Raw genomic sequence first — 20,470 nt, forward strand, 5'->3', positions numbered from 1 at the left:
GTCATGTACTACAGAAGTTTACCTAGAAACTCTTACTAACTGGTCCTTGACCAGTCCCTTTTTCTGAAACACTGGATGGCTGCTACTATAATGCAGGATGGTGTTGGAATATGTAGGTTTCCTGGATAATTTAGAAACAAATTTGTTTAAGGTAAAACCTTTTAAAATTGTTAATGGCTGTATGAGAATATTGTGAAGTAAACCTTGAAAATTTGGTTCCCTATTATATGATCGAAGACACATTCTTTCAAATACGTCTTGATCGAACTTGAAAGCACAAAATGGCAAAATGCTGAAATGGCATATAAGTGAATTCTTTCCTTGGAAAGAAACCGCTTGGCTGCCTTCATTATTTTGTCATTTTCGTCACAGTAGTGCAATCTTGGGGTTGCTATATTTAGGTGTGGGGGGGTGGGGGCACAGCCCCCCCACATTGGGGGGTGTGGGGGCGAAGCCCCTACTTTATGTAATGTTTTAAACTGTTTTTTTTATTTTTTGGAACAGCAAAAACATCGCTGTATTCAGTGTTTGGGATTGTAAGCTTTCACTTACATGGGGTCGATAAATCAGTGTTTGCTTTTTTAAGCATTTGCTGATTTAATATAGACCCGAAAATTCAGTAGTGCCATTCAGACATTGAACAACTGCATTACAAAAGGACACAGTGTCCTTCCATAGAACAAAAATATCATCTAGATATCTTAAATATAAATAATATTACATTCTGTTGAAAATTTGAGTTAAAACATAATTTTGCTCCCAATACTGAAACACAAGGTTAGCATAAAGAGGGCTACTCCTTTCAATTGTCTGTATTGCTCCTCTTCAAAGTATATGAAATTGTTGTGTAAAATAACTTCCATGAAATCACAAAAAATGTTAATATCATTATTAGACAAGGTTTTAACTATATTGAATGCCTCCCTAAATCAGGAAATCCCAGTATCATGGGGAATACAAGAAAATAGATTTATAACATCAATTGTGCATCATATTACATCTACACTAAACAATTCTTGCTTAATGTTCCTAAAAAATTCCTTGGAATGTCTCAGCATGTATGGGTAGTCGTTACTAACATTTTTTAACATGCCATCAACAAACACTCCCAAGAGATGCATTTGATAGCCCTCAGCAGCTACTATAGGGTCCATGGGTGGGTTTTCCATATTCTTGTGTATTTTTGGAATGCCAAGCATTGTTGGAAACACAAGGAAGTCAACTTTTAAAAACTTGTCTAACTTATTGTCTATACCACCTTGATTGAACAAGTCCTGTAAAAGGGCATCTAGATTATAATAAGCTCTGCTGACTTTGTCACGGGAAACCCTTTCATATTGCTCATCATCATTCAAAATGTTGAACATTTTGGATACATGATCTATTCTATTCATGAGAGCAATCCCACCTCCCTTATCGGTCTTCATGATTCTAACATTTCTATCTCTTCTTCCTTGGTTAAGCTGTGAGCCTTACTGAAATTTTTAATATTCAAATTGCAAATATCTTGTTCACATAGTCTTCTGAAAGCCTGTAAGGTGGGATATAAAGGTGGACGGTATGTACTTTTCCCACAAAAACCTTTTCTATATTTAGTGTGCACAAAAGATTGATTATATATCAGTTTAAGTTTCCTCTCATAAAGTTTCAAGACAATCAATAACTCACTTATGTTAAGGTATAAAAGAAAAGCCTTTCAAAAACAGATCAAAGTGTCTTGACTCAATGTTCACATTGCTACAGTTGTAAACATTCATTTATTTATTTATTTAGTTGACATTTGTTTACCGGGAAAGTCCAGCTGGGCCAGAAGGAGCCCATTTCCAGTGGAGACACAGGGAGAAAAGCTCCATTAAGAGATATGATTATAAATAAACAATAGTAACATTCAGATTAGCATTGTAGTAAAGAGCACAAACATTCAAAATAAGAGTAACACAAAATATAACCTTCAATTACAAACATTCCCCGAGATTTACTATTCTTCCATGCAGGACTAGCTTAGTCCTGCACAGAAGTTGCCATTTAGGAATAGGACGGCAGTGCACCATGCATATTAATGAAGGTGCCCTGCCTGAGCTCCTAATCTTACACGGAGCATATAAGAGTGCAAGGGGCATGTCTGATTGCAGAGCTCTCAGAATATACATGCCCCTGCAATGAAGAACAGAAGAAAGCCCGAAAAGAATGAGCGAGACCGCTCATAGGTGTATGCATACCCCCAGCAACATCCCCCCACTTGTACAAGAGCAATAGTAAACACAAAAAATATAATGATACTTTTTTTTTTATGAAACAGATTAAATGTAACCATAGGTGCATGGGTTTGCCCATCACTTAGCTGCAGTTAATGCAACTTAAATAGCATGAGGACAAAAAACAGGATATATGCAAATGAAGCAGTATAGCAATTGTGTAGTGGGCAGAGCATTCACCTTACAGGCAGTTATTCTTGGTTCGAGTCTCACTGCAGCACATTCCATTTTCCATGTCAAATCACATTATGACCAATATTTTTAGTTGCATAACCTACTAAATAACAACTGAACTGGAGTACTGCATTAAATGCAGAAGTGAGGTGTCAGTGTCATAATGTTGCAAAGTCCACAGATAATCACATGTGCCCCATACAGTATATGTACACAGGAATCAGGGATACAAATGGAAGGTAAAATGTGTAATGAATGATAACTCCATATAGCTTCCAAATCCCCCACCTTCTCAAAAACCAATAGATATTACTGTCTAAGTTAGTGTAGTGGTAAGTGGGAGTAAGCACTAGTAAGCAAGTGTAAGCACTATTAAGAAGTAGTAAGTGGGAGTAAGCATATGTAAGCACAAGTAAGCGGGTGTAAGCCCGTTTGTATGGGGGTAATCAATGTGCATACAGGTTAAGCAATATAGAAGCTAACTCTCTGTAAGCATATTTAACCAAAGGTTAGCATTGCTTATCCTCGTGCAAACCCGTGCAAACCCACTTACAAGTGCTTAAAAGTGCCTTAATCACTCTGTATCCAATAGCCGCTGTACTGGCCAACAACAAAATAAACAGCCTTGCAGATCTTGAACCCAGGACCCTACACACTATAATCACAGTAGTTAACCACCAAGCCATCACAGCAGTACATAAGGTTGAGTTATCACCAAACAAATCCTCACTATAATAAAATCAAACTGAACATGTGAAAGGAATCAGTATACAGTCATATGTTCTATAACCTACTACATAACATAAATATGTGAACTGGAGTACTAAAGTAAGCCTAGATGTGAGGTGTAATTGTAATAGTGTTGAAGTCCCCTATTAAACACAAGGACCCCATGCAGTGTACGTACACATGAATCATGGATACCAAACATATATATAATGGTATACATTCATTTAGCCGATGAAACGATCTCCAGACGTTAGTTTTTCCGAACCAGAATGTTGATTTTTAAAGTGGTGAATGGTCGGAATGTTATACAAAACACCAAATGTGACATTTCCGACCGCTCTACCACCTAAACAAGTGCTACCGTGGGTCAAAAAGGGATCTCTGGATCAGAAATATGAGAACCTGCTGCACTGCTTTCGACATTTGGTAAGTTGACAAGGTAACAGATGGCTAAATGAATGTATACCATATATAACATGTAATGAATAATAAATCAATGCCAAAAAGCAAATAAAATGCAAAGTAAATATTAAGCAATGCTAAGCATTGCACAGGCGAGCTTAGTAGGTGTAAGCAATGTGTAGGCCAGCTAATCCAATTTGCCCAGTGGATACCCCTTTAAACAATGTCAGCCTAGGGTAAGCAGGTTTGCCCTTAACTTAGCCTTTTCAAAACTGTCCAATCATGGCAAAGTGTGGGAAATTGGCCCTACTTAAATCCAACAGGCGGGAATATATCTCATAACTGGTTGTAGCTTCCCCTTGCAGGCATCATGTCAGAAATGGGAGAGGGAGTGTGCTTTCGGGCACAGTGCTGGGGCATCCAGGAGTCCAGAGTCATGGCAGGACTCCTTGTCAAAGACCATGAGCAGAGACTGCTGCAGGGCCAGTACCAGGGTTCCCAATATAAAGCAGAAGCCTAGGACTGTCTCACCCATGACCTCACCAGTGCCACTAGTATACCCCAAACTGGTGAGCAGGTCAGGCATCACTATGCCAACCTGAAGCTGTGAAAGGGGGATCTCTTGGATAAGTGAATCCAAGAGGCTAGGATGACAGGTCAGGTCCCAGTAGTCTATAAGTATCACTCCACTACCTATTTAATAATTGTCAGCTCATGTATATTATGGATAGGTATGGCTAATTATTCCTCTTATGTCCTCCACAGCTGCAAGTGAGCAGGATGTGAACCAGGAGGCCCATGGCTGTCACTTACAGCGTTTGCGACATGAGGCAGATTAGTAATACTCTTGCATTTACTGTCATAGGAAATAAATCTAACTGTATAAATAAGTCAATTGCCTGTAGAAAACTTGTATTGTTTAAGGCAAGTACTGCATACACCACAGAATATGGCAGGAAGAGTCTCATATAGGTTGTATGTAAATAAAAGCATAATGGCCTGACAATGAAGGTCTAACTGCTGCACTGCATGTGTTTACTTTGGTATCATATGGTAACACAGAATTGCAATCACTTAATAGTACTGTTGTATTAAGCACTGTAACCCACACTGTGCAAAATAAATAAAAACATGTGTAGGAATGTCTGTATATGACTGGTGTAATCCCCAGAGGTCAGCTAGTACAACTGGGAGAGACATAGACAGAAAGCAGTGAAAAGACAGACAACAAAATCCAAATAGCACACACAACTGAGATGTGAACTGTTGCATTTTTAGCACACACAGCCATGGTTCAAATCCTGGGAGTGGTAGTAGTCTGCATACAAAATCATACCCCACAACTGTACATATATGTCCAGAATGTCCAGTAATTTGGCCCATATCTTTTGCCTGTCCCCCTGTCCCCCCCCTGAGAAATCAGTGGGGTGATCCCAGATGTTTAGGCAGCAGACAGGAAATACAACTGATTGTCACACACCTATAAAAACAAACCTGTCACACTAGCATCTTCCCATAATGTTATGAGAGCATTAGGCCAAGTATGCCCTGTCTACACCCCCATGTTGTCAAGCTGTGACAAGAGTGTGCACAGTAACAGAGTGAGATGTAAGTGCATAATACTAATGTGAAATCTGGTACTTTGTGTGGCAACAGTCAGGTAGTGCTAACAAACATTGCTTCCACAGGTACGTCAGATACGAACACTGTGCTGAGAAATAAAAGCCTGATACCCTGTACTGGTACTGTCTACTCTGCTATTGTATGTCACTGTGAGTGTTGCAGTTGCTCTGAATAATAAGGTATCACTGATCACCCACCCTATGCTACATAATATAACTGTCTAGGAAATCCTGTATTAGAATGCTGTAAGTCACTAAAGTTTATAAGGGCAATAGTCTACCTATGTCTCGGTTCACCTTCATGTGGTCAACACATGGCCAGAGTCTGTGCAAAAAGAGATGGGCAGGTATGTGCATAACATCAACATGGAATCTGGGAGTATGTGTAGAAACAGTTATCTAGTGTTAGCAAACAATTCCTCTACAGGTATACCAGGTAAGAGGTGTATACTGCAGGTAAAACCAGTCCATACATATAGTGGTCGACAGCCAAATCACTGTCCAAATTAGGCAATAGGGTAGTGTAGTAATACTTGTAAGGTACAGATAACAGCACTGACTAGGAAAGTAATGCGAACTACAGGAATATACTAGTTGTTAATTGACATCTTTCTCTCCCCCCACCATATCTCCAACAATACACTAAATACCAGCCTCAACTGGTACGTGATGACTCCACTGTAATGTTGGGACATATGTCCTATTGTTTGATAATTATTTAAATATGTTTCTATGCATGTGCTATGGTGCCATCAATGTACCTGCATGTTGTTGTTATTACCACTGTGGCCCCATATATGCATGTGTTCTGTTTGCTATGCAACTGTTCCATATCTGGTGTCTGGGTTAATGGCAATATCTATGCATGCTGTTATACCTAATCCTGGAATGTGCTGACTATTACTAACCCACATATGTTGATAAACCATAAACACCATAGCATGTATGGGAATGCGGGTCCCAGCGGACCCATGTGTCGAACCTCAGCTGGCCGTGCGACCGGGCACCAGCTCATCTGGGGCCCAACCAGGGACCTCCTTCTCCATTGGTCCTGCACCACCTTCAGGTGTAACTGCCTCAGGGGGTGGGGCTCACCCCCTGGGAGTAAGCGCAGACAGGAAGCTGTCACCCGTCGCCAGGTACGGGTTGTGGTGCATAGCGAGCTCTGCAGGGAGGTCGAAGGGCTGCTACGCCAGCTTGAGGGCCGTGTGTCATGACTATAGGATCAGCCAGGCTCTCCCACTTAGCCCCCAGCACAGCCACCTCCGGGGATGTGAAGGTGCAGTGGTGACTGCCCATGGGTGGGGACCTCACTCCCACTGTTTCCACTAGGGAGCTCATGGGCTTCTGATTTCCCAACACTCCTCCCCATCAAGGTGTTTACCCCCCACATGTGTCATATACTACCACTGTATGCATCTTGTTTGTCTTGTCTGTTAACCTACCCAACATACCTACCCAAATATACCTACTATCTCCCCCCAACATCCCACTCTCACCTGAAAAGAAAAAAAGGGCAATCTGTTCCCAAAAAAAAATATTGCCCCATACATAGCTGTCCATTTTGCACACATGTCTACTGGACACATGTAATCTGGTCTAATTGGCATCACAACATATTACTGTTGTCCTCACCCCTCTATCAGGGGCTTGAATGTCCAAATCTCCCTCCAAATTCAGTGTATATGTACAGCTGTTGCTGTAGAAGAAATGGGCAGCTATGGACCTTCCCTACACCCTCCTGCACATCCCTAACTATTTTCCCTTACTGTATTTCCCTCTTTGTGCCCCTTTTTCACACACTTTCCTATCAACCCTTTTTTCTTTTCTTTTAAAGAAATTAGCATAGGGGTAAGTGGGAGTAAGCACTTTTAAGCAGCAGTAAATGTGTTTAAGTTTGTTTGTGTGGGGGTAAGCAATGCCTACACAGATTAAGCAATGTAGAGGTTAACTGAGTATAAGAAACTGTAACCGTTAATTAGCAGTGCTTCCCTCAGTGCAAACCCGCGCAAACCCGCTTACAACTGCTTAAAAGTGCCTTAATCACTCTGTATTCAACGGTCCTTGTTCTTCCCACCAACAAAATAAACACTCTCTGCAAGGGTCAAACGCAGGACCCTGCACACCATAGCCAAAGTGATTTACCACTAAGCCATGTCAGATATACATAACCTGGATGTTTTCACAAACATATCATCCAGCCCAGTCATTTAACAGTACAGGAAATGCATTTAAACATGTAGATGTATGTGTGTGTGTACATATATTTACATCTAAACAGATATAACATATGTATATATGTGTGTACATATATATATATATATATATATATATATATATATATATATATACATATATATATATATATTATATATATACATGTATATAAATATAAACATACATACATATGCATACATCTATTATGTCTACATCTATATGTCTCTATATATACAGCAATATATATATATAAGCATAAATATATATCTATATAGGTATATACGGACATATATCTATAGATATAAAAGAGAACATAACAAAAACATATATGTCCATGTTAATGGGAGTGAAGGGGCCCAACAACATACGTCTTGTACGTATAGATATTCCCCCACAGCCAAACATGTGTGCCCTGCAATACAGTACCAACTGTTGCAAATCCCATAACCAGGATCTGACACAGCATGGGCACAAGATGTTAACAGTACTCCATCCCACCTGTATGATGTCAGGCTGGTATCAGTAACATATCATGCAGTACAGCCTGGCTACCATAGGGAATGCACAATGTGGAAGAAATCAACATTCCTAAGATACATATACACAGACACATATATGCTGATACACATATATGTATATATATATATATATATATATATATATATATATATATATATATACACACACATATATATATATATATATATATATATATATATATATATATATGTAACTACGCATACACACACAGGGATATGTATAGGATGACACATATGTAGAAGGTGCACACAATATGGAACAGCCACTATGCCGACAGTTGCCACCTGACAAACTGGAGACTGTATTAGCCACCCATACAAATGACAATTGTTGCCTAAGAGAGGTCAAAGTATATAACACCACACACAGGTTTGCATACATGGGAAAGCTTTATTTGTGTATTATTACAGTTGTATATGCCATGTCATATAGCTGTGTAGACTCTCAAATACATATAAACAGAGTAATGCAACTGTGAAACAGTTATATTAATACAGTAGTCTGGAAATGTTGACATATGTTGTTGTCCAGGCCGAGGCCTTCAAGTAGTACATTAGTAAAGACAGACTGGGCCACAGGATAACATGCAATCAACAGTAAGTAATGCAAATGTATAGTCCAGCAGCCTCTAACTACACTCTGTACACAATCCCTAGGGGGTAAAGACCTCAGCTGACACAATGGGATGTATCTGTTACATAACAAAGCATAACTGACACCATCACAAACACATTGACAAACAGAACAGTCGGTATAGCAGGAAGTGGTAGTCCTGTATTTACCCAAGATGAATTGCAAGATAATGTACATCCAGATACCTTAAGGCAGTTTACCCCTGATACCCCCACATGTTGTAACAGCCTAGGTTAGTTATGGTGCATCCCCCCCATAGACTGAATAATACAGGGCTATATACCACTGTTACATACACTGGCCTCTGGAGTGCATAAGGGCACACATGTATTGTGTAAATGAAGCCCACGCATATATGTACCCAACCCCACAATATGTGTGGGGGCCACAACAGCAGTGGACGGATGGCAGGAATGGCAACATCACAGCCCACTATATAGCAACCCTTGACAGCATGTCATATGTACAAAGCCTGGTATATAAGTGGACGACAGAGGCTGGAACACAGGCCCATATGTGAAATACTGTTGTCATACACTAAGCAAGTCACTGGTGTTACAGGATAGTCTGCAACATACCCTTAGTCAGGAATATGAAGTTAGAAACAGACATGGATGTAGCCATGTACTGATAGCACTCAACACACACACTGCCAGTGATATATCTGACACAAGACCTGTGTGGTGGACAGACAAAACATAATAGACACACCTCTGGCCATCAAGTGGATAGGCTCACAGCTGAAAGCTATGCAGACAGACCACATTCCAAGTTAAACTGGTATGTACACACAAACCCTGTAACACTGGTGCTATACAATGCACACAGCAGCACTACTCACACTCTGTCTGCAGTTCTGGAACCTGCTACAAATATGTAGCTGGCCTGAGTGTGCAGGTTCTCTTGTATGAGGTATTGCTACCTACTGTCTATAACACTGCTGACCATACACAGGAAGGATGTCTACCATACAGGAAAGGTAAAGTGACCACGCCCACATGATGTAGGTATTTATAGTAGTTGGTTACCATAACAGTGGTAATTGGAAGTAATACACAGCAAGTGGAGGGCACTGATTGGTGCAGAGGACATTACCTGATCATGTGCATCACCTACAAAATCCATGCTGCAATGTATTCAAAGCAGCTCAATCCATTTACTGGAGGGAGACTGAAAAAGAGAGAGAAAGAGAGAGAGAGAGTGATTGAAAGGCAAAAACAAACAAAAAGATAAAAAAAAACATACAGCAAACTATCCAGAAGAGACTTCATTCCTAGAACAGGTATGTGAAGTATATATGCATGTAATTGACCGTAGGACTTGGTCAATAATAATGGGATAGATGATGTGGAATGATTTATATGTGCCATCAGGTGTTGTTGTTGTAATGATGTTCAGCTGAACAACTGCTAAGGACAGTAGAGTCTGCCGCTGTGGGTAGTGGGCCATACCTGTCAACTGTGCAGAGCAGCACTGACTGATAAGATGTAAGCCATCATAGTGTGTGTTGTGTAATGGTAAGTATGTATATTACTGTGGCCAATAGATGGTGGTGGAAGTAATGCCATAATGATGGACACGTGGGTTCCACAGCCCACCTCTTGCAGGATACTCAGGTTAATCTGTATTGTAGCATGCAGGAATGCCATAGGTATGTAACAGGGTTACCTGCAATCTGGCCCTATATATACCCCCCTAATATCAGGCTGTGTTCATATGTGATGCCTGTCTGTGTTGTAGCAAGACAGAACAGTGCAGCTGTGCAGGAAGGTGTTCTGAGATTGTGGACTTGATGTCTGAATGTACCCCATATATAGGTATGCATATGTGTACACACATATATATATATATATATATATATATATATATATATATATATATATATATATATGTATGTCCACAAACATACAGATACCCATGTGTAGACATATATACTAACACATATATACAACATCATATATATCTACACATGGATCTAGGACATTTGCCTGACTGAGCAAATGCCAGAAATCCAAATGGCCGAGCATACTTATGCAAAAGTGCTATTCACCGAAGCAGCACTTTCACATACGTATGACTGTTGCTGAGGCTGTACTAGGGTGCGGGTAAGGGAAATTTCATTTTCCCCCACTGTAATGCAGTCTCGGAGGGAGAATACTAAAGTAGGGGGGTGCAGGGGGGCAAAGCCCTCCTGCTAAAATGTATATAAAGTGTTATTTTTTTTGTCACACGCTTTAACGAAAGTGCTTTTTTGATAAAAGCGATTTCATTAAAGTGTGTTTGGGTTTTATAGATTTGGACATTTTCTCAGTCGAGCAAATGGCCTAGATCCCTACACATATATAGATATATACCTATATGCACATGTCTACATATATACAAACACACACACAAACATATATGTATGTAAATACATGTCCGCTATATTACTAACACAGTGCTGCATGCTATGTGTGAGGGAACAGCACACATAGCAATACACACAGATATCTACAGCTGTCAGTGTGTGCAACATAGATGGGTATGTCACATGTGAACCCCTTGTTGGGACCACGTTGCCCTTGTCTGTGAAGTATGGAATGGGAAAATGGGGATGTATGGCAGGTATAGTTGTGGAGGTGGTCAGGGTTGGTAGATATAGACGACAGTCTACAAGGGTGGTATGTGACACATGTGGTGGGTTAACACCCTGGATGGCATGTGTGGTCTGTGATGTGGATGCCCCATGGGCCCCAATATGGACACAATGGGAATAACCCTCCCACCCACTGCTACTCACAATAGCAGTCTATATCCTGAAGGTGCCTGGCCTGGAGGCTCAGCAGGAGGAGCATGTGGACCCTGTGAATGGGTACTTGGTGCCTCATGGTGATGTAGCACATCATACATGTGTCTATAGAGCCCGTTATGGAACAGACCCTGGATCTGACCTCGGGGGACAATATCCCCTGAGTTGGTTCCAGCTGAAGGTATTGCTGTACCAGTACATGTGGAGGCCCCAGGGTGGGTCACACATGTGATGTGGCCTGGTAACATGGGCAGATGAGTTTGGAGAGGTGGTTCTGCTGGCCAATAGTACATATACATCCTATTGTGTCATTGTTATAGAACATATGTGGGTAGTAATAGTCTACACAATCCTGGAACATGTCCAACAGCATGCATAGATATCCCCAATAACACAGAATTTCAGATGTGCAGCAACCACGTAGCAAGCATACCACAGGCATATATGGAACCATTGTATCCCTGATAATGGCATGCAGGTGAATAGTCTGTAACAGGCCAGCAATGATAGTGTACACACAGGGAACATGGCTACAAACACATTGCAGAAAGTGTGATACAATACAATACCTGCCCCACTGGTAGGTAAGCTGTAGCCATACCTACTGAGTTGTGTGTACAGTTTGTTGTCACTGATATTGTGGGCTGGTTACAGTGATGTGTATTAAGAACTGTGGTAACCTTGCTGCATAACTTGCTTACACCTGTGTCAATCTTTATGTCTTTCAGGCAAGATATCCCATGGAAGGCTTCCAGCGTACTCAGCTGCTGAGAACAACATTGTGGTAAACCACCTAATTCAGCACTAGCCTGTCTTGTTTGGCCGGGCTGCCCATGATCAGCAGGAGCAGACCACCCTGTGGAATTAACTAGTCCGCAGGGTCTATGATGTCAGACTGTACAACTGCAGTTATGAGCAGGTCCGGCATCATTGTTCTGACCTGTTTCACAATGCCCATCGGTGTGCTGCTGCAGTCTGGGGGAATCACCTCACCACAGGGGGGCCATGCCATCCATACCCCCGACATGTGTGGAAGAGCTCCTATCCAGTCTCATGGCACCTGCCCGTCTGCATAGCCACCAACTGCTGGACACCTTTCTGGAGGTGTGTGCCACCCACACACCAGCTGAGGAGTGTGCAGGTAAGGCTACAGGTCACATCAGTAGACCACTGTTGCATATGCATCTGCATCTGTACAGGTAGATCATGCATATCTGACATGTCACAGATATAGTTTGTTGCTGCATAGTAGTGATAAACAGATGTGCATATGTGGTAGTATTGTGGACATGTACTGTCAGTATTGTAATGCTGAACCCACCCTGTAGCAATGCCACAGGTGTGGCCACTGACTTTGCATCTGTCACCCTCTTATGTAGGTTCCTCTGGTATACCATCAAGGCAGCAGCCTGTAGCTGGTGAGAATGGTTTATGTAGATGCTTGCCAATACACCGGGCATGTAATGGCTATGGTATATTCCATACACACATCTAACACACCTACCCTGAATGCATGCTGTACATGTGCACATATTGTTGCTCTTAAATACATGGCATCACAGTGGTGACCATGATGGGGTATTGGAAGGGTATGTCAGACATCTGCAAGATAACTAACATCCTGTCATTGCAGAATGTGTTCACAGGGAGTAACATAATGGTGGGAGACATGGCCTACAGTAGGGACATGTTCGGAACAGCACCTGTATTCAGTGCAACACCAGTGTATATATCTGTAGGACAATGGCAAATATTGCAGAGTTACACTACGGCATAACATATTACTGTGGTCCACATTATCAGCTGGGACTAGGCTGTAACATGAGATGTTCAGTGTATGGGACACTGCAAATTGACACACATATGTAGGTCTTACTTGTCAAGCATCTGCAAAAAGGAAGAAGGTGGGGTGTTGTCAGCATGACACACCAGTGCACTGCAGCAGGGATCCTAAAGATGCTAAGAATGGGTGTATCTGACATAGTCAGGTTCAGGAACTGTGGCAGATGGAACCCTACTCCCACAGCAATATTGACGTCAGTGTGTGAACACCAAGGGATGTACACATGAGTAGACCTTGCAATCATGCAGATTAGGGGGACATGTGTAGGCAGACTGAACATACACTGACAAATGCAGATGGCCCATGCTAGTATACCCCTGCCAGGAGTAGTGACTGCTGTAGTACGCATAACAATAGGTGCAACAAACCATAATGATAAGTGTGTGAACACATACGCCCACACATACCTAACACATACCATGGACACTGCATGTGAAAGTACAGGACATATGTCACATATCGGGCTCATGTACTGTTAATATATGCGGTGATGTGGTTTCGTGTCAGATCACAGAAGGGTGCATCATATCAATAAGGGTGTGTAAGACCCCCATAGCCAAGTTATGCTCTGATGGTTGTCAGTGTAATAGTATTGGATTGGTCATACATGGTCCGCTGATGTTAAAAGCTGTAAATCAGACATCAGGCATTCACAAATGACATCTGTCCACATATCATCCCAGGTATGTGTTGCTGACAAACATAGGGGCTGTGAGCATGAAAGCTGACATAACTGACAAAGTAATACACATCAGTAATGGGTTGTACACCTGTAGGGTGTGGTACACAGTACATGGCAGGGTGCAGAACAGATGCACAGCAATACTGTGTACATGGGTGCAGTGGTATCCAGGGGAAGGGGCATCACCTAGTGACACAGCACATGCATCACACACATGTATACTATTTCTAGCATGGGTTGACTATACCTGCACTGCATGATGTTGTGTACCATATGTTATGCATGTTGACAGATGGGTAATAGGAGGACTGTGTGTACTATCATTGTGCAACCTCACCCATGTGTGTGTGTGTGTGTGTGTGTGTGTGTGTGTGTGTGTGTGTGTGTGTGTGTGTGTGTGTGCATGTGCGCACGCGCGCATCCTGGTGAGTAGTTAATTTGTCTGTAGAGTCACTCTGGTGAAGTGGAGAGAGGTTGATGCATGTAGGATGTGTGTGCGCATGTGTGTGTGTTTGTGTGGGTGGCCATGTATGCTCATGTGTGATTGTGAGGTTGTTCATACAGCAATATGTCCCTTTGGGATCATGCAGTACATGGACATGGACTGCCACATTACACACCAGGAATACTTGTCATGTATGTAATCACAGGACAGCTGATAGTATAATAAGGTCTGTAGCATGGAACAGGCATTGAGAGGGAAGGTAGACACCAGGTATACCCTTAATATTGCATTCAGCAGAGAGGTGAACAACAACCCATGCATGCAGCACTGCAGATGCTTTGGGGAATTATTAGTCAACACCAGGGAGTGTATACATATATTACAGTTGTCACTTGATAGGCTGATTGAGCAGCATATCTGGCATGTACTGAGCAATACATATACATGACACTCCAGTGCATGATATTATGGAGTGAACATAGTAGCCCCACATATAGGGGCCATGCTCATGATGTCAGGACATACACAGGGTGAACACTGAATGACAGCAGTGAGGCCATCTTAAACCACTACACACAGGTCAGGCAGGTAATGTAGTAACACGTCTTGTGTTGTGATCACTTGTCTAGGCATTTAGAAGACTGATACGTTAATGAGTAGTATCAATGAGTGCATGTTACCAAGTGTGATGCTGGATGGGGAACACATGGAAATATACGTGGGACTGTCTGTAAAATCCTAGACAGGTAGGTATTAAGGTGGTGTGCGTGTGTGTGTGTGTGTGTGTGTGTGTGTGTGTGTGTGTGTGTGTGTGTGTGTGTGTGTGTGTGTGTGTGTGTGTGTGTGTGTGTGTGTGTGTGTGTGTGTGTGTGCGTGTGTGTGTGTATACTGTTATGCAATACTGTACAGGCTTTAAGGTGCACTTATTGTTTTCCCTAACAGGTGGCAAGGTGGGTCAGGGTCCCTCCTGAATGCAGTCTGATGTTGGTGTCCATACAGACACTGAGGTTGAGAATAGTACTGTTGAGACACAGGTGGGTTGTCAAGGGCTGAAACAGTGCCATCATTTGACATCCCCCTTTTAGCCACCCCAAACCCACACACAGTTTCACTGTCTATACATATTCCATCACCAGTGGCCATAGCGAAGGGACAGCTGGCATTTGGTGGCAGTGCACAGGAAAGTGTGGTAACCATGCCTACTGTGTCTGGTTGCAGCAGGCATAGCCAGATGTCCGGTAAGGCACCACATAGACAGATGTCCCAGGGTGCTCATGGTAGGGCCGTTGGTCATCATGCCCCTTACAGATGTAACACAGCTGGTACCAGCAGACGCATGTTTCAGGCTGTCATGGCAGTGCAGGCACGTATGGAATGTTACACCAGACAGGGCCTGAGGCTGCAGAGGGCTGCTTTCACATCTGCTAGTGACAACTTCCGTGAACTGTCTGGTGCCATCCGTGCATTAACTGAGCTCATGGAGAGACGGTCAGGTGAGATGATGACCCTCATCAACCGTGGTCTGTCCGTGCTTGAACGTGTGGTGGGAGTGCAGTGATGGCCGTGTGGATGTAGGCCAGCAATGCCAACAGCTTGCGGTCAACGTGGATGTGCTAGGATACCAAGGGGCTCCCGTAGAGGCAGTACCAGCCCCGGCACTGCGAGGGGGTGCTGAACACACCACACCACAGCAGGCCATGAGCACATGGTCCAGGCCAGCCCCAGGAGGTACCTGGTTGCAGCAGACATTTGTCATCATCAGGTGAGAGTGGCAGATCGAGGCCTGTACCTGGATGTGCCCATGGAACCCCTGGCAGGCACAGTCCACGTGTCCATGGCTGGAGGCAGTGAACTGCACACCCAGCCAGGTATGGTCTGCAGCTGTCTATAAACACTTGTGTAGCACAGCCACATGGCAGAACTGTGTGCATGCATACCCACACACTATACAAATACACCTAGGGCAACCCCATACCTACACACACCACATCACCATGCCCAGTTCAGCTCATTACACCCCTCACACACATTGTGTCAAATATACGGCCTCTGGCAAACCAACAACACACCCTGTGCATATGATGATACCTTTGCCACATCCCTATCATCCATACCATTGACGCAGGGACAGGCTAATATGGTTCTGATGCACACAGTGACTGCACTACAGTGTACCACAGTACTGCAGTGTAACATGTTGTAAGGAATAAAGTGTAATGCATATATGTCAGGTAGTGTAGCCATCCAGGAAAGATGTATTATAGCTGTTATTAACACTGGTTGATTATGGTCTCTATAATGTTATCCATTTGTGTTGTAGGTGTACATGTGTCAGCATGAGGATCGTCTGCAGTCATATTCCACAATAGGGTATGGCACTGTGGCGACACCATGACTGTGACATATCTGGGGTACTGTTGAACATGTGTCACAGGATTGTTTAACAGTTATTGCCTGTGCCACATGGACAGGTGTCCCGCTGGGCCATGTACAATCTGCAAACTGATGTAGACCCATTCACATACATGGACACTCATACTTGGCAACACTGGGGCTAGAACCCTTCCTAGGTATGTAGTGATACTGAAGTGTGTGGCTTCCATTGCACACACCACACAGCGTTTAGGGTGAGGTGTGTTCCAGGTTACATGTTACATGCAGAACATCCACAGACATGTACAGTATGTTAACGGGGGATGTAATGGATGTATATGGACAATAAAGAGGGTGACATAACTTCATATACACATTAACAGACACAAAGGCAGACACGTGTCCAAGAGACATGGGCCTATCGCTGCTAACTAACTTGACTGCGTGTCCAATGGGTTACAGGTAGGCTGCACACAGTGCATGTATAACTGGCCTGGATTGTTGTATCAGTTACCTGTATAGTTGATGGTGACAGTGGTAATCATAACATGGTACATGGGACAAATACCGGGTGTACCTTGGTGTAATGACAGAGTACACAGCACCCACATCCCCCAGTGGATATTGTACTCCCTGAAACACATGATGACACTCTGACATACCCACCATCACACATTGGCCACGACTGCGATACAACCCATTGTATATCCCAACAGTGGTACTACAGGGATATGCATCTAATGCACATGCCACACACATAGTAGGGTGTTGCATCATCATGCCTCACCTATGGGCAGAAACAACACTATCCGTACTACTGTGTGGCAATGAGTATTGTAATCGGAGTATGTGGCCTCGGAATGCTGTACCCTACAGATATACAGACATACACAAATACACACACTTTCCAGAACACAATGTGTATCCCATGCCTATCAACCCATTAGTACAACACTGTTGTCCTGGTACTGCAAGGCTCATGTAGCTGGTATGGAGAGCAGCTTAACAGGGTACATGTAATGTCCCATACAGCCGCAGCCACAACTGACTGTGGCAATGGGTGTTGCAGTGGTTGTGAAGGCCCTCATGGAATTCTCAAGTACAGGTGTGCTAACACACAGGCACTGCTATACTCAGTCATGCACACGTACACGTGTCAGTACTGGGGTGCATTGCTGCATGGTGGTCATAGCTGTGTATCTAGTTATTGTCCAAGGAGAGATGGGTTGTGTAGGGGTTGTGTGTACAGCGTTATCTTGCCCACTGCCATGTGGCAGCAGGCAATCTATCAACAGACACCACTGTGGTGACCCTCAAGTTGAGAGTGACATGCATCAGCCAATCCTCCAGGTGCCTCCTGCACATGGCCACTGAGGTGATAAAGTTGACATGTATACAACATGCATTATAACACATGGTTAGTATCTGTGATGGAGACCTGTACCCAAGCATGTTCTGTTGACTGTGGTAGTGTAGTGGAGGTACCCATGGCATGTTGTGCATACAGGGTATTATCTCCAATATGTGCCAGTTCTTACACAGCTTTACAGACATGTCAGTGTCAATCAAGCTTAGGTTGCCTGTAAATATCCCAGCTGGATACCTGCCATCTGCACATCTGTACAGGGGCTGACAGTTATCAGCCTGGCAAGTAGCTATGCAGTAGGATGAATGTGTTGACAGATAGATGTTTGACAACAATATGCATGCCATAACTACATGTCAGAAGCCCTCACTAACATGTGCTGTACAAACGGTAGTCTACAGTTACATTCCACATGTCGAATCATTACCCAGTAGGAGTTATATACTGTGACACAGCTCACACACCAGGAATACAACAGGGAAGCCTCAGAGTCCAGCTATGCCTGCAGGTGTGCCTGTTGTCAGTACTACATTTAGCACTCTGCTCTTGCCTAAGTAAGCACTATCAACAGTAGTACTGCCATTATACACTACATGCCAGTGTGACAGCACGTACCCTGGGCTACTGACCCTGTATGTAACACATTCACATGGATAACAGTGCTGTACAGGCCTCATATACGTCTGTGTTCCACACATGACCCTCACATCCCTTGCTATTGTAATGACAGCACATAGGTGCATGTATTGTACATGACATTACATACACTTATTACAGATGTCATTACCCTGCTATGTTATCAGACTGGGTGGTGTGAACTGGTTACCAAGGCTAAGCCATGCTTAGCAGGTATCAACATTGCTGCAATATAACAGCTAAACTGATTTGCGCACTGGTGAACAAAGCCTACACTGTGTAAGTGCCTGTACTTTTATCCGTAGCTTAGCACCAGTTAGCTTCACTCAAACCCACGCAAATGCACTTAAAGCTGCTCAAAACTGCCTTAACCACTCTGTTTCCAACAGCCCTTGTCCTACCCAGCAACAAAATGAACAGCCCTTACAGGTCTTGAACACAGGACCCTGTACATTACAGTCACAGCACTTAACCACTACACCATGACCACATGAAGACAGCTGTTGTTTTTCCAATATATCTGTCAATACACATATTGATTAGTATTGAACAATTGCCTTTACTTCCACAATTGTGTAGTATTTGTTATTAATATGACTGTTGCATTACTTATGTTGTTTTATCATAATGTACACATCGCAGATACATACGGTGAGATACATCTTGGAGGGTATACACAACCGTGAGGTTTACACATGACAAGAATATGGATATATACATATAATAGGTTGACATATGTCTACAGGTACATACACATGTATATTCATACATATGTCTATATACACATCTGTATAGTGCAACATATATATCGCCATGTGTACATCTCTTCGTATGTATATATATATATATATATATATATATATATATATATATATATATATATATATATATATATATATATATATATATATGTATATATAGATATATGTATATATAGCTATATATGTATGCACATCCTATGTGTACAGATATGCCTATTTATGTAGATATATATGTAGATATCTCTAACTATATGTGCATACACATCTATTCTGTTGTACCTATTACTGTCAATATATATGTAGATATCCATATGTATATGTGCATCTGTATCTCTATCTGTATATGTGTAGACATATATTGCTGTATTGCTGTGTACATATATTTGAGTGTTTATATATATATATATATATATATATATATATATATATATATATATATATATATATGTACATATACATATCCAGCTATGCATGTAGATATGTATATGTGTATATATTTCTACAGATATATGGATAATTATATATACATATATGTTCACCATATGTCCTGAACATGGGGTGGAGCCCTACCTCATCCCTAATAGTCCCAATTTCTTAGTGCAAGTAGATGTCAGGTATGTATTGCAGGTATATATGTAGACTATTGCTACTGTAATAGGGGTTGTCTTCACAGACATGTGCATGGGAGGTCACATCTGCTTTTAACGTGTGCACCATTGGCTACTGACAGACCTCCTAAGGACATCATAGTACAGTACCACTGCTAGCAGAGTAATGATCCTGTGGACTACAGCAGAGATATGGCCAATAAATGTGGACAGTCTGACACACTCTGGTAAGTCCAGAGGTATATAAAGAATCCTTTATTGCAAGACATGTGGACCAAGCCTGACAATGTGGATGTTAGCCATGTATTGTGGTATATCACGTAAACACTGGTTATTTATTCACACATCTCTGTCTCTCCTGACACAAAATAACCACTGGTAAAGAGGTGCCATGGC

The sequence above is a fragment of the Protopterus annectens genome, chromosome 7.part0 (genome assembly GCF_019279795.1).
Source record: "Protopterus annectens isolate FY-2018-M chromosome 7.part0, PAN1.0, whole genome shotgun sequence".
NCBI classification, from domain to species: Eukaryota; Metazoa; Chordata; order Ceratodontiformes; family Protopteridae; genus Protopterus; species Protopterus annectens.